This window comes from Mastomys coucha, unplaced genomic scaffold, assembly GCF_008632895.1.
Source record: "Mastomys coucha isolate ucsf_1 unplaced genomic scaffold, UCSF_Mcou_1 pScaffold6, whole genome shotgun sequence".
In the NCBI taxonomy this organism is placed as follows: Eukaryota; Metazoa; Chordata; class Mammalia; order Rodentia; family Muridae; genus Mastomys; species Mastomys coucha.
Window position 1 is genome coordinate 65,216,173 of NW_022196912.1, and position 13,228 is coordinate 65,229,400.

The following is a 13,228-nucleotide window of genomic DNA, read 5'->3' on the forward strand; positions in this document are numbered from 1 at the left end:
TTATTTACATGTTCTTATCTCTATATGAAAACCCAACCACGATTTGCCTCCCCTCTCTGTTCCCATACTCACTCTGCCCACCTCAGATCCACTTCTCTGTTTCCATTCAGAAAAGAAAAGGCTTCTAGCGATATCAACCCAAGATGGCATAACCAGGTGCAAAATGACTAGGTACCTCCCCTCATATCAAGCTGGAACAAGGCAACCCAGTAGGAGGAAAGGGGTCTCAAAAGTAGATAAAAGAGTCAGAGGCAGCCCCTGTGCTCCCAGCATTAGGAGCCCCACTAGAACACTAAGCCAAACAACTATAACGTACATGCAGAGGTCCTAGGTCAGACCCATAAAGGATCCCTGATTGTCAGTTCAGTCTCTGTGAGCCCAAGCCCTGGTTAGTTGATCCTGTGGGCAGTGTTCTTGTGGTATCCTTAGCCCCTCTGGCTTTCTCTCCACCTTTAGCTGGATTCCCAGACCTCTGCCTGATGTTCGACTGTGTGTCTCTTCATCTCCTATAAGATGCTGTATGAAGCTTATACGATGGCAATTATGCTAGACTTCAATCTCCTAGGATAGCAGAATATCATTAGGAATTATTTCATTTACTGTTTGTATGTTTGTTTGTTGCCAGTCTGTTGAGTCCTATCATTAAGGGTAATTTTGCTACAAATCACAAGCCCAGGGAGATTTAGCAACAGGGAGGGCTAGAGACGGGAATGGGGATATATGGGTCTTCCCGAAAGGGAAAATAGATTTTGTGGGTGGATTGGGGACAGGTGGGGAAAGGAACCAGAGGAATGGGGTCAAGGGAATGAAGGAAGGAATAAAGTACAGGAAGAAATGACTGAAATCGGAGGACATTTTGGCGGCCAGGTAGAAATCTAGTGCAAAGGAAACTCCCTGGAATCTACAAGAATGAGCCTAGTGAAGACTCCTAGTAATGGGGAATAGGAAGCCTGAACTGTCCATCTTCTGTGTAACCAGGTGAAGGTTCCAGGATTGGGACTACAACCCAACCACAAAATCTTTAACCTACAATCTGTCCTGCCTGCAAGATGTTCTGGGGTAAAGGTGATGCAAAACTTATGAAAGTAGCCAATCAATGACTTTTCCATCTTGAGGCCAATGCCAAGACTATCCCAGCATTCTCTCCCTCCATCACTCAACATACATCCCTGGACTTATCTCTCCTGTTCACATACCCACCACCCACAGTTCACTCAAGGAATCTATTCTATTTCCCCTTCTCAGGGAGATCCATCCATCCACTCTTAAGTCCTTCTGGTTACTTAGCCTCTCTGTGTCTCAGGATTGTAGCATAATTATCCTTTACCTACGAGCTATAATTCACTGATAAGTGAGAACGTATCGCCTTTGTTTTCCTGTGTCTGGGTTACCTCACTCAGGATGGTTTTTTTCTTAGATCTATCCACTTGCCTGCAAATTTCATGATGTCATTTTTTAACAGCTGAGCAATACCCTATTGTTTAAATGTACCACCATTTCTTTATTTATCCTTTGGTTGAAGGATACGTAGGTTATTTCCAGTTTCTGGCTACTATTGTGGTAGGATGAAGCATCCTTTGAATATATTCCCTGGAATTGTATAATGAAGCCTTGAATATTTTGTGGGACCACCATATTGATTTCTAAAATGTCTGTTCTAGTTTGCACTCTCACCAGCAATGGAGGACTGTTCACCTTGCTCTGTATCCTCCAAAGCCTGAGCTATCATATGTGCTTTTGATCTTTGCTATTTTAGCAGGTATAAGATAGACTCTCAGAGTTGTTTTTATTTGTATTTCCCTAATAGCTAAGGATGTTGAACATTTCTTTAAGTGTTTCTCATCCATTTGAGAGAACTATGTTGAAAATTCTCTTTAGATATGCATCATATTTTAATTGGATAATTTGGTCAGTTGTTGAATTTTTTTGAGTTCTTTGTATACTTTGGATATAAGACCTCTTTCAGATGTGGAGTTGATGAAAATCTTTTCCCATTTAGTTTTGTCATATTGACAATGCCCTTAGCCTTACAGAAGCTTTACAGTTTCATGATGTCCCATTTATTAGTTGTTGATCTTGGTACCTGTGCTAGTTGTATTCTGTTAAGAAGGTTGTCTCCTATGCCAATGCATTCATGACTATTCCCTACTTTCTCATTTATGAGGTTGAAATATCTGGTTTTATGTTGAGGTCTGTGATCCACTTGGTCATGAGTTCTGTGAAGTGCCATGAGTTAGATCAGTGCCATCTGTTGAAGAGGCTTTTTTTCTGTTGCCATTGCCTATTTCTGATTTCCTTACCAAAAATCAGTGGCAAAGGTGTACGAATTTCTATTTCGGTCTTTGATTCAGTTTCATTGAGTCACATGTTCATATTTATGCCAATACCATATGGTTTTTATTACTATAGCTCTCTAGAAAAGCTTGAAATGATGGTTGATGATACCTCTGGAAGTTCTTTTACTGTACACCACTGTTTTAACTAACTGGTTTTTGTTTTTTTTGATTTTTTGTTTGGTTGGTTGGTTTTGTTTTTCATATAAAGCTAAACATTTTTCTTTTAAGATCTGAAAAGAACTGTGTTGAAACTTTGCCTAGGACTGCTTTGAATCTGTAGATTGCTTTTTTAAAGATGGCCATTTTACTATATTAACCCTGCTAATCGATGAGCATGGGAGATCTTTCCTTCTTTTGATGTCTTCTACAATTTCATTATTCAAAGACTTGACATTCTTGTTATACAAGTCTTTGACTTGCTTGTTTAGAGTTATCTCCAAAATATTTTATATTATTTGTGGCTGCTGTGAAGGGTGTTTTTCCCCCTGATTTCTTCCTCAACTTTTTTGTTTGCTATTTGTAGAGAGGAGGACTACTAATTAAATTTAGTTAATCTCGTATCTAGCCACTTTACTCGAGGAGTTTATCAACTGTAGGAGTTCTCTGGTACAGTTTTTGGAGTCATTTATATATACTACCATATCATTTGCAAATAACAATACACTGACATCTTTTTCAATTTGTATCCCCTTGATCTTCTTCAGTTGTGGTATTGTTCTGGCTAGAACTTCAAGTAATATATTAAATACATATAGTCAGAGTCGATAGCTTTAACTTGTTCCTGATTGTAGTGAAATTGCTTTGAGGTCTCTCCATTTAATTTTATGTTGGCTATAGGCTTCCTGTAAATTACTTATATTACATGCAGGTATCTGAGTTTTTTCCCCTTATCTCTCCAAGACTTTTGTCATAATGGGCTGCTGGATTTTGTCAAAAGCTTTTTCAGCATTTAATGAGATGATCCTGTTGATTTTTTCTTTCATTTTGCTTATATGGTGAATTACATTTATTGATTTTTTTGTGTATGTTGAACCATCCCTGTATCTCTGGCAAGAAGCCTAATTGATCATGGTGGATAATCTTTTTGAGGTGTTCTTGGGTTTGTTTTGCATGTATTTTGTTGAGCATTTTTCCGTCAAGTTTCATAAGAGAAATTGGTCTGTAATATTCTTTCTCTTTTGAGTCTTTGTGTGGTTTGGGTTTCAGGGTTACTGTGGCCTCATAAAATGAATTTGGTAATGTTTCATCTGTTTAGATTTTGTGGAATAATTTGAGGAGTGAGGAGAATTAGTATTAGTTCTTTGAATGTCTGGTAGAATAGTAGAATTTTTTGTTAAAACCATCTGGCTCTGGGGTTTGTTTGTTTGTTTTTGTTTTGTATTTGTTATTTGTATGGGTTTTTTGTTTGTCTGGTTAGTTGGTTTTGTTTGGTTTGGATTGGTTTGGTTGGGAGATTCTTAATGACTGCTTGTATTTCCTTAGGGGTCTATTTAAATTGTTCGTCTGATCTTGATTAAACTTTGCTAAATGGTATCTTTTGAGAAAATCATCTATTTCTTTTAGGTTTTCTTTTTTTTTTCTTTTTTGGAAAAAGTGATTTCACTGAAGATCACATTTATTGACCTAACTTTGTTGTTATTTGTATGACAGAGCTTACAATAGGCAACAATTACCATTTTCTTATGTTTTGGCTGTGTTGGCTATAAACAACCAAAAAGAATAAAGGTAATTATATTTTCTCCAATATTCATTCAAATTTCAATTTAAGACTTCATTTTTTTCTCTCAAATCCTATGTTTTGGGGTTCTGGATATAAGAGCTTCCTTCTTGCTGGGGTAATGGCTTTTCTGTGTCTGAGAAGGTTACATACTCAATCATCAGTCACCCATGGCCCTCACTGGCTAAAACTCCAGGCATGGTGAGGAGCATTCATTTTCTGTTCTGTCTTCCAAAGTTATATCATTCTTGTTAGCAGCTGGTTCTAAATATAATGGTTAATTTTTTCAAGATCTTCACACTTTAAATGCAATTCTGTCAGCAGGGTGGCTATAAACTGTGCAAACACTACATTTTTTCGGAGAATGCTTCTGAATGCCAAGAGTTGGTGTCAATAGTAACAGCAAGACCACAGCGAGTAAAGTCCATTCCACAGGTTTGTGTATCATGTTTCTATCTGATAATCTGAAAGCCTGAATGACGTTTTTAAGTTCTGGGAACTTGAATCAATCAGTGGGAAACTGGGATCACACTGAAACACATTCTCTTTGAGTTCTGAGCCTTGGTAGTGTCTTCATTTAAAACACAGAGCCCTCAAGTTCAGCATCTCCGTTTTCCTTTTTTCAAGCTCTCATACCTTAGCAGTGGCTTCATGGCTGTGTCTGAGTCTCTAAAGGGCAATGTCTCATCCAGGGTGTTCTGAGCTTGACTCAGGGCAGGACCACAACTACCTGGGTCACAACTTATGTCATCTTCCTCAAGTTCTTCATCAGGCTCAGAGGCTGAGGAGGGTTTCAGGCAAACAGAATCGTGGTCTTGGCCATATAAAAACTTGAGTGTTTCTGCTGTCTTCCAATCAGTCAGCGTGTCCTTTAGAATTTGGAGTAAGCTTGACTTTGCAACCTCAGGACGCACCTGCACTAAACCTGCACCAGAGGCTGACCCAGAGCCTGGGTTAGATTTGGCAAATTTTCTCCTGAGATGCTCAGCACTCTTCTTGCTTATGCCGACAAGAGTAACTTATGATACACTGTGTTCATTTTCAGAAACAGCTGAAGTGTTAAATCTGCCACACAAAAGGGCCAGGTGAAGAAATCTGAGTATTTTCTTTCTTTAAAGAAAGTTTACAAGTGGCCACTTTCTCCTGACTATCTAATCTCCAATTATCCAACTGTTCAGTAACCTCTGACATGGTCTGTTCTCCTTGCTTGGAGTTCACTTTCTGAGCAGCCTTCTTTTTCTTTATGCTGTTTTTTTTTAATATGGGGGTGTGGGGGCTGTGGTCTTGTATCTACATATATACTTACATACACATACACACACATATATTTACATATTTATATATATTGTTCTCTTGGACCATAGTTATGCCTAATCTGATTTATTAGAGCATAGTTATAATCATTCTTTTAAATTCTTTGTCTGAAAATTTGTCCCAGTTATTCTCATTGGAGCTAATATGTGATTAGGAAGCTTTTGAGAGAGCCTGTCTTGAATTTTCATGTTTTAATTTCTGGGCTGAAATTTGTGCACCTGAATTTAACTAGTTGAATAGAAATCTGGACTGGGAAAAAGAAGGAGAGGATATGGAAAATCCTTATCTGTTGGCACTGGGAACAAAGATGGAGGAAGTCTGGGGAGGTGTCTTAGGATTTAGGAACTGGGGAGCTTCTTGCTTGTTAATTCCAGGAGTAATGGAATTAACAGAAGTGTGGATCAGAATCAACAGACTGAGGGTCCCAGGACATCTCACTTGCTAGCCTTGAACCTGGGGGATGGCGTTTCCTCTTCTAATATTTTTTCCAAGGGTTTCTTCAAGTGATAAAGTTTCTCAGATCTTGCTTATCTTTTCCTACTTATATTTTCTGAGACTTTCAATGGAAAACAATTATTAGTTGGCAGTAATATTCTTTCAGCAACATGAATAATTCATCTTCTTCCTATATAATTTCTACTGATAAATTGTTTATTAAGGGTAACAAACAGAAGATAAGTTCTTATACGAGAAGTTATCACTTCTCTTTGGAGGATTTAAGAATATTGGCTTCCCCTCTCCTCTGCTTTTCCCATTCAGATTATGTATAGTTGTGGATCGTCTTAAGTTAGCTTGCTTTAAATTTATTTTACTTCTTTCACAGATATGTGCAGAGCCCTCTCCATGTGTAAGGCCCTCTAAAATCTGTGTGAGATCTATTTAAACTTCTCAATGAAACCCTCATTGAAGTGCCTGGATTAGTTGGGCTTTGTATTACTGTGCTAAAACTGCATAATCCGAAGCAACTCAGGAAAGAAGAGATTTATTTCATCTTAAAGCTTGTAGTCCATTATCCAAGTAAGACATGTCAGGAACTCACAGGCAGGAACCTGTAGTCAGGAACTAAGGGAAAAGCCATGGAGAAGTGCTGCTTAGCGACTTTATATCTAAATCAACCTGATTTTTTTTTTTTTTTTTTTTTTAGCATACCCAGTAATATGAAAGTGTAAGCTGAGTAAATCCTTTCCTCTTCAACTCTTTTCTTGGTCATGATGTTTGTGCAGGAATAGAAACCCTGACTAAGACAATTAGTATATGTAACTTCAACCATTTAATAATTGAAGTAAGTGTCCAAAACACAAGCTGCGGCAAAGAAAACATCTTCAACAAATGGTTCTGGGTGAAACTGGATGACCTCTTGTGAAAGAATGGAATTGTACCTGTAATATTACCTTGCTCAAAAGCTAGCTTAGAGACTTGAATGTAAAATATGAAGCACTGAAACCGCTAGACAAAAATGGAGACAGTGCCATACACTATAAAGTAACATAAAAAGACATTCTGAATAGGAGTTCATTTGCCCAAAAAGTAAAACTATCAATTGACTAGTGGTGCTTCATAAAACTAAAAAGCTTCTGCGCAACTAAAGAAAAAATAAACTAGGGGAAAATGAAGTCAACACAATGGGAGAAGATCTTTGCCAGCTATCTGTCCAACAGAGGATTAATATCCAGAATAATAAAGAACTCAAAACCATAACTAATCAAAATTTAAAAATATCCTTGAGAGATTGCTCAGCAGTTAAGAGCACTGACTGCTCTTCTAGAGGACCTGAGTTCAATTTTCACCAACCACATGGTGGCTCACAACCATCTGTAATGGGATTTGATGCCTTGTTCTGGTATATCTGAAGAGAGAGACAATGTACTCACATACATAAAATAAATAAATATTTTTTAAAGTAAAAACTATAAAACACAAAAACAATGACAAAAAGTATTCTTTTAAAAATGGGTGTGGGACCTAAATAGAGTTTTCAAAAGAAAAACTATCTTTAAAAATGTTAATCATCCTTACTAATTAAGAAAATAGAAATCAAAACAACTTTGAGGTCTCCTCCAGAAGGGTATAATTAGAGACACATGAGGCAAATAAATCAAAATAAGGAGGAGGCTTAAGACAAAGAAGAGAAGGAGGAGGAGGGGGTAGAGGAGGAGGAAGAAGAAGAGGAAGAGGAAGGGGAAGATGAGGAAGAAGAAGAATCACAGTGCCATTTACCTAAAAGAAATACTATAATGTAAGTCTGTGTATTGCTATACATAAATGGCTTAAAATAAATGTTCTCATCAGAGCTGACAATGCTTCCTCCAAAAGCCAAAGACCACGTAACAAAAACCCCCAAAGCAGACATGAGAAGCTCACTTTTGAGTTGTTATCCCAGGCTGTCTAAAAGCCTCTCCCAAAATATAAGCTATTGTTCTTGCTCTTGGTTGTCCCCTAGAGATGGCAGATAAATCACTATTACTGAAGACACTGGATATTCTAACACAGGATCCAGAGATCCTGAGCTGGAATCCCTAAGATAAAACTGACATGAATGTTTCATACAAACTTCCAAAGAAGGGAAACAACCAACAGCCTCACCACCACCATCCCCAGGCATGTTGATTATGAATAACATGACAGGCATGGAATGATAACTCTTAAGGATGCAATAATGGTAACCATGCCTTGGCTGTAACCAACAGCTGTCTAATTGGATTTAAGACACATTCAACAAGAGGGTATTAAAATGTCTGGTACTAGACACTTAGCCAATGACCCAGGGCTAGTGAAATCATAGATCATAGAGGAACACCTACAACCACCAATTTTCTAAATCAGCAAAATCACTAACGATATCCTCAATATTTGCCCTTAAACCACAGATGAGTATATCCCTCATCCCACATCAAGAAAAAAATTCTTTGTAGCAGACAGAAACCATTAAAGAAAACTACACTAAATCAAACTGTAGATTTGTGGAGCCCAGTCCCAACAGATACATCTAAGAACCAATCATGCACCTTGAGCTAAAAGAACGCTGTGGTAAAACAAGGAGCTATAAAGATTAAAAAAGCCAAAGGATCAGAGAGTTTGCTGTAAAACTTTGCCACCTAGTAGTCTGATAAAGTACATGGAATCTCACCAACATGATAGCCTCCGTATGAGCTGAACAAGGCAGTACATGTAACAAAATGGATAGAGGCAAGCCCAAAAGGCCTCAATCCTACACAAAGAACTGCAGGCAACTATCAAAAGCAATAGCCTTCTCCAAGGGAGCACACACTAATTGGTTATCCAATACTAAATATTCAGTCATGAAAACATACCTATAGGTAACATTGTATAGACTGAGAAGGTTATATTTGGGAAAATGTTTTTTTAAAATATATATGCATATATTTTATAAATATATATATACACATATATATATATGTGTGTGTGTGTATACATACACATATATACACCCTGGATATCAATGTGTGTTATGTGTGTATATACATACATATATATTTATATATATATATATATATATATATATATATAAGGTATATATATATATAAATAATAAAAACAGACTATGAATTTAAAAGAGAAAGAGGAGTTTTTTATGGAAAATTTGGAGAAAAGAGAGAAATGATGTAACTGTATTATAATCTCAAGAATTAAAAGAAAAAAGTCAAAAAAGGTCAAATACTTTAAAGTTAAACACAAACCTTTAAAAATTCAGTCTCAAAAAATGATAAATGGAACCTCATGGAACTGAAAAGCTTCTGTAAGGCAAAAGACACCATGAATAGGACAAACTGATAATCTACAGATTGGGGGAAAAAAAAAAACTTCACTAACCCCATATCCGATAGAGGACTAATATTCAAACTATATAAAGAACTCAAGAAGCTAACCTCAAACCAAACAACCCAATCAAATAATGGCATATACAGCTACACAAAGAAAGAACTTAAGGAAATGTTCGAAGTCCTTACTCATCAGAGAAGTGCAAATTAAAATGACCCTGAGTTTCTACCTTACACTAATCAGAGTAGCTAAGACCAAAAACTCAAATGACAGCACATGTTGGTGAGAATGTGGGGAAAAAAGGAACATTCCTTCATTGCTGGTGGAATTACAAATTAGTACAAACACCCTGAATATTAATCTGGAATTTCCTCAGAAAATTGGAAATTTATCACTCTTGGGCATATACCCAAAAGATATCACCCCATACCACAGAGACACATGCCCCACGATATTCATTGTAGCAGCCTCATTTGTAATAACCAGAAACTGGAAACAACATAGATGTTCCACAAGGAATGGACACAGAAAATGTGGTTCATTTACACAATGAAATACTATTCAGCTATTAAGAACAAGGACATCATGAGTTTTGCAGGCAAATGGATGGAACTAGAAAATATTACCCTGAGTGAGGTAACTCAGACCCAAAAGGACATGCATAGTATGTACTCACTAATAAGTGGATATTAACCAAAAGAGTAGAGAATTTCTAGGATACAATCCCCAGTAATCTGTATTCGCCAAGGCATATGCTTCAGCTCCTGCCTCTAGACTTCTTCCTTAAGTTCCTGTCCTGTCTTACATAGATGAGGAACTACAGATCCTAGTAAAAATAAACAATCTCAAAGTTGCTTTTTGTCATGATACTTTGTCCCAGTAACAGAAACCCTAAGATTGTGCTTTTTGTGGTCGAAGAAGATAGTTTATTATTTGCTCCAATTGTTGCTGCTGTCTCAGAAAGAAGGAATGTGACTGACACTGAGAGTTTTCATATCACGGGAAAACATGGTGCAGATTAAGATCTGAGTTGCATCAAATCAAGTCAAATCCTTCCTGTAAATTCCTAGAGGCCAGCCTGTCAATTTAAAATAATCAGACTCTCTCTGTAGTATGCTAGTGGCAGTGAAGATAATTTTTTTTCATCGTTCAAGGTACAAAAGAGATTAAGAAAGTTGTTAAAATTTTACGTAGCTGTTCTTATCAAATTACAATCACTTTCCTTAAATAAATGTGCCATGGATAGTTGCAGCTCTAAAACAATGGAAACGTTGATTTTGCAATTTTAACAATAACTTATATGCATGTTCTATTTGAATCAGTTTTAATCATATAATTCATTTTCATCATTGTTTCTCCTCCCTCAACTCCAGTCCACCTTTCCACCCGCCCTACCCACTCTATTCCATTCCTTTTCTATCTTTAGAAAGAAAAGAGCCAAAAACAACAAACAAATCAGAATTTAAAAAAACAAAGGAATGAGCACAAGAATCTCCCAATCTCCATCCCTCCCTCCCTCTCTCTGTCTCTGTCTCTGTCTCTGTCTCTCTGTCTCTGTCTCTCTGTCTCTCTGTCTCTCTGTGTCTCTCTCTCTCTCTCTCTCTCTCTCTCTCTCTCTCTCTCTCTCTCTCTCTCTCTCTCTCTCTCATGCGCTCTCTCTCACCATAAATTGCAAAATGAGAAATAATAATATACAAGCAATAAGACAAAAATGACCAAACAAAGCAACATGAGACAAAAGTCTACAAAATACCATTGAGTTTGCTTTGGGTTGGCCATCTACTGCTGGGCATGGGGCATACCATTAAGTGTGGTTAATGAGACTCCTTTGAAGAAAACGACTTTTTCCTCCACAAGCAGGTGTTAATTGCAGGTAACTGCTTGGTTTGAGGTTTCCATCTCCCACCCTCAGTGCTGAGACCCAGAGTGCATAGCAATATTTACATTCCCATATGAAACAGTTAATTTTTGTAGTCCCTTTATCCTTTAATTCTTATGAATTAAGAATTAATTCATCCAAATTAAACTTATCCAAAGCCCTTCATTATTAAATATCAAGCCATGTACCTCCTTTAAAGAAAATTTATAGTTTATCTTTTAAATTCCCCTCAATAAATTTCAAGAAAGAATTGTTGAAATGCTTTGAGTTGTGGGTCTTAGAAACTGCTTGCCAATATGACCTAGGTTCAATGAGTTGAACAATCTTAAAAATAAATGTCATAACAATCAATAATATTCTGTATATAACAGACATATATATGTCTTTGATCTGAAGAAATAATACTATTTATTTGTTTTGTGCCAACATGGTCCCTGTGGAGTCACAGTGAATGACTTAAAAAAATAATAGTATATTTAGTAGATGCATTTTATTATATCATTTTAATTGAAAATGAATAATATATACATATATAATATAAATATTTGCTCAATATAATGCTTGGAGATGTGTGTGTGTGTGTGTGTGTGTGTGTTTGTATGTGTATACATTGTAGAATTTTCTCTAAGTAGTTAAGTGCCTATTTTGTGATAAATATTCATCTATTATTTCTATGTCTTTCAAAAATAAAATGTGTCATTACTAGTCACTGCTTGCTGCAAAAAGTACTTTCTCTATGTAAAACTGGGACCATTACTATTCTATATGTATAAATATGTTGAGAAGACAATTTAAAAACATGTTGATAGATCTGAAAGAAACAGAGTAGATACCCAATGATCTCCCCAGACACAGAAGCTTAACCAAATTTACATTACCAAGCATGAGTTCCTTCTTGTGGGACAGACTTCAAATATAATCAGAAAGTGGTTGGTTACTCCCCTAGTAATCATTCCCTGACTATATTAATGGATACACCTTGCATGACAGGGCAATATTGTAGGATGCAGGTTAAGCCACTGAATAAGATTATCAATGGACTTTTCTCTCCCATCACCATCCCAGTGGTGTCAGTAGCATATTGTAGCACTACGAAGCTAGCAATAGGAAGGAATTTTCCAGACCATTTCCAAATTGATGTCTAGATCAATGTACTGTCTTCAATAATAGGGTCTTTACATGTAGTAATAGTGGGCAACCCATAAAAATAATGGCAGTAGCCTAAGTTTTTGGAACCCTTTGGGGACAAAACTCATAGGGAGGGATCCTTTGCCTGTCACTGAGCTTTTCAGTTAAGAACCCATATATTCAGGGAAAAATATTATCTACCTATGCAGATATAGTAGGTACCTCCACCCAAGATCCTTTTTCCCCCAATTTTTAAATAAATTTGTGTACTCATTCATATAATTAGTGTGTTTGTGTTATTACATATGTATAGTGTGTGTGAATATGTGTGAATGTGTATATGTCTATGAGTGTGTGTGATAATGTGTGTATACCATGTATGTGAATGTATATATGTGTAAAAGTGTGAGTCAGTGTCTGTGTGTGTGTGTGTGTGTGTGTGTGTGTCCATCCCCTATTGATTTTGCTTCTCTGGAGAACCAGACTATTATAATAGCCACTCAAACATTTCTGAAGTCAATCTAACAAAATCAAAATTATTGTTGCAAATTCTACACAATCCAACAGGGTCCAATTTATTTTTAATGTATGGGCAATGAAATAAATAATAGCATTGGTTAGCAGGTGATTGGGAATAATTTCATGGAAATTATTTCAAAGTTATGAAACTAGTTTTCTCATATCTAATGTAGATGACTTATTTTATTCTTTTAGGAGGATTGTTGAATGTGTAAAACTAAGTTTCCATTCAAACAATTTAATGAGATTCTTCTTAGAGGTAATGTCTGATACAAAGTGCGGTTTTCTCTCTTTTCACAGAGTCTAGTCTGCCTTTTGATCATTATAACCACATGTATAAATGTTAGGGGTTTGTAGACCCAAGGTTTGAATGATGTTTGCTTTTTTCTTTGAGTAACCTACAGAGAACCTTTCCATGTCAAAGACACTACAACATGGTGGTGAAGATTCTGGGTAAGCACTGGCTCACCACTTTAGTGGTCAATGAGTTGTTTGGGTATTTTTTTCTGTAATGGGGCCTTACTTTCTGTGGAGAGTCACCTAATGTCTTGCCAA

General features: G+C 36.6%; 1 pseudogene; it reads right to left on the minus strand.

The window, feature by feature from the left end:
- Window positions 1-4,304: 4,304 nt before the first annotated feature.
- Window positions 4,305-8,251, minus strand: LOC116081022 (annotated as a pseudogene).
- Window positions 8,252-13,228: the final 4,977 nt, after the last annotated feature.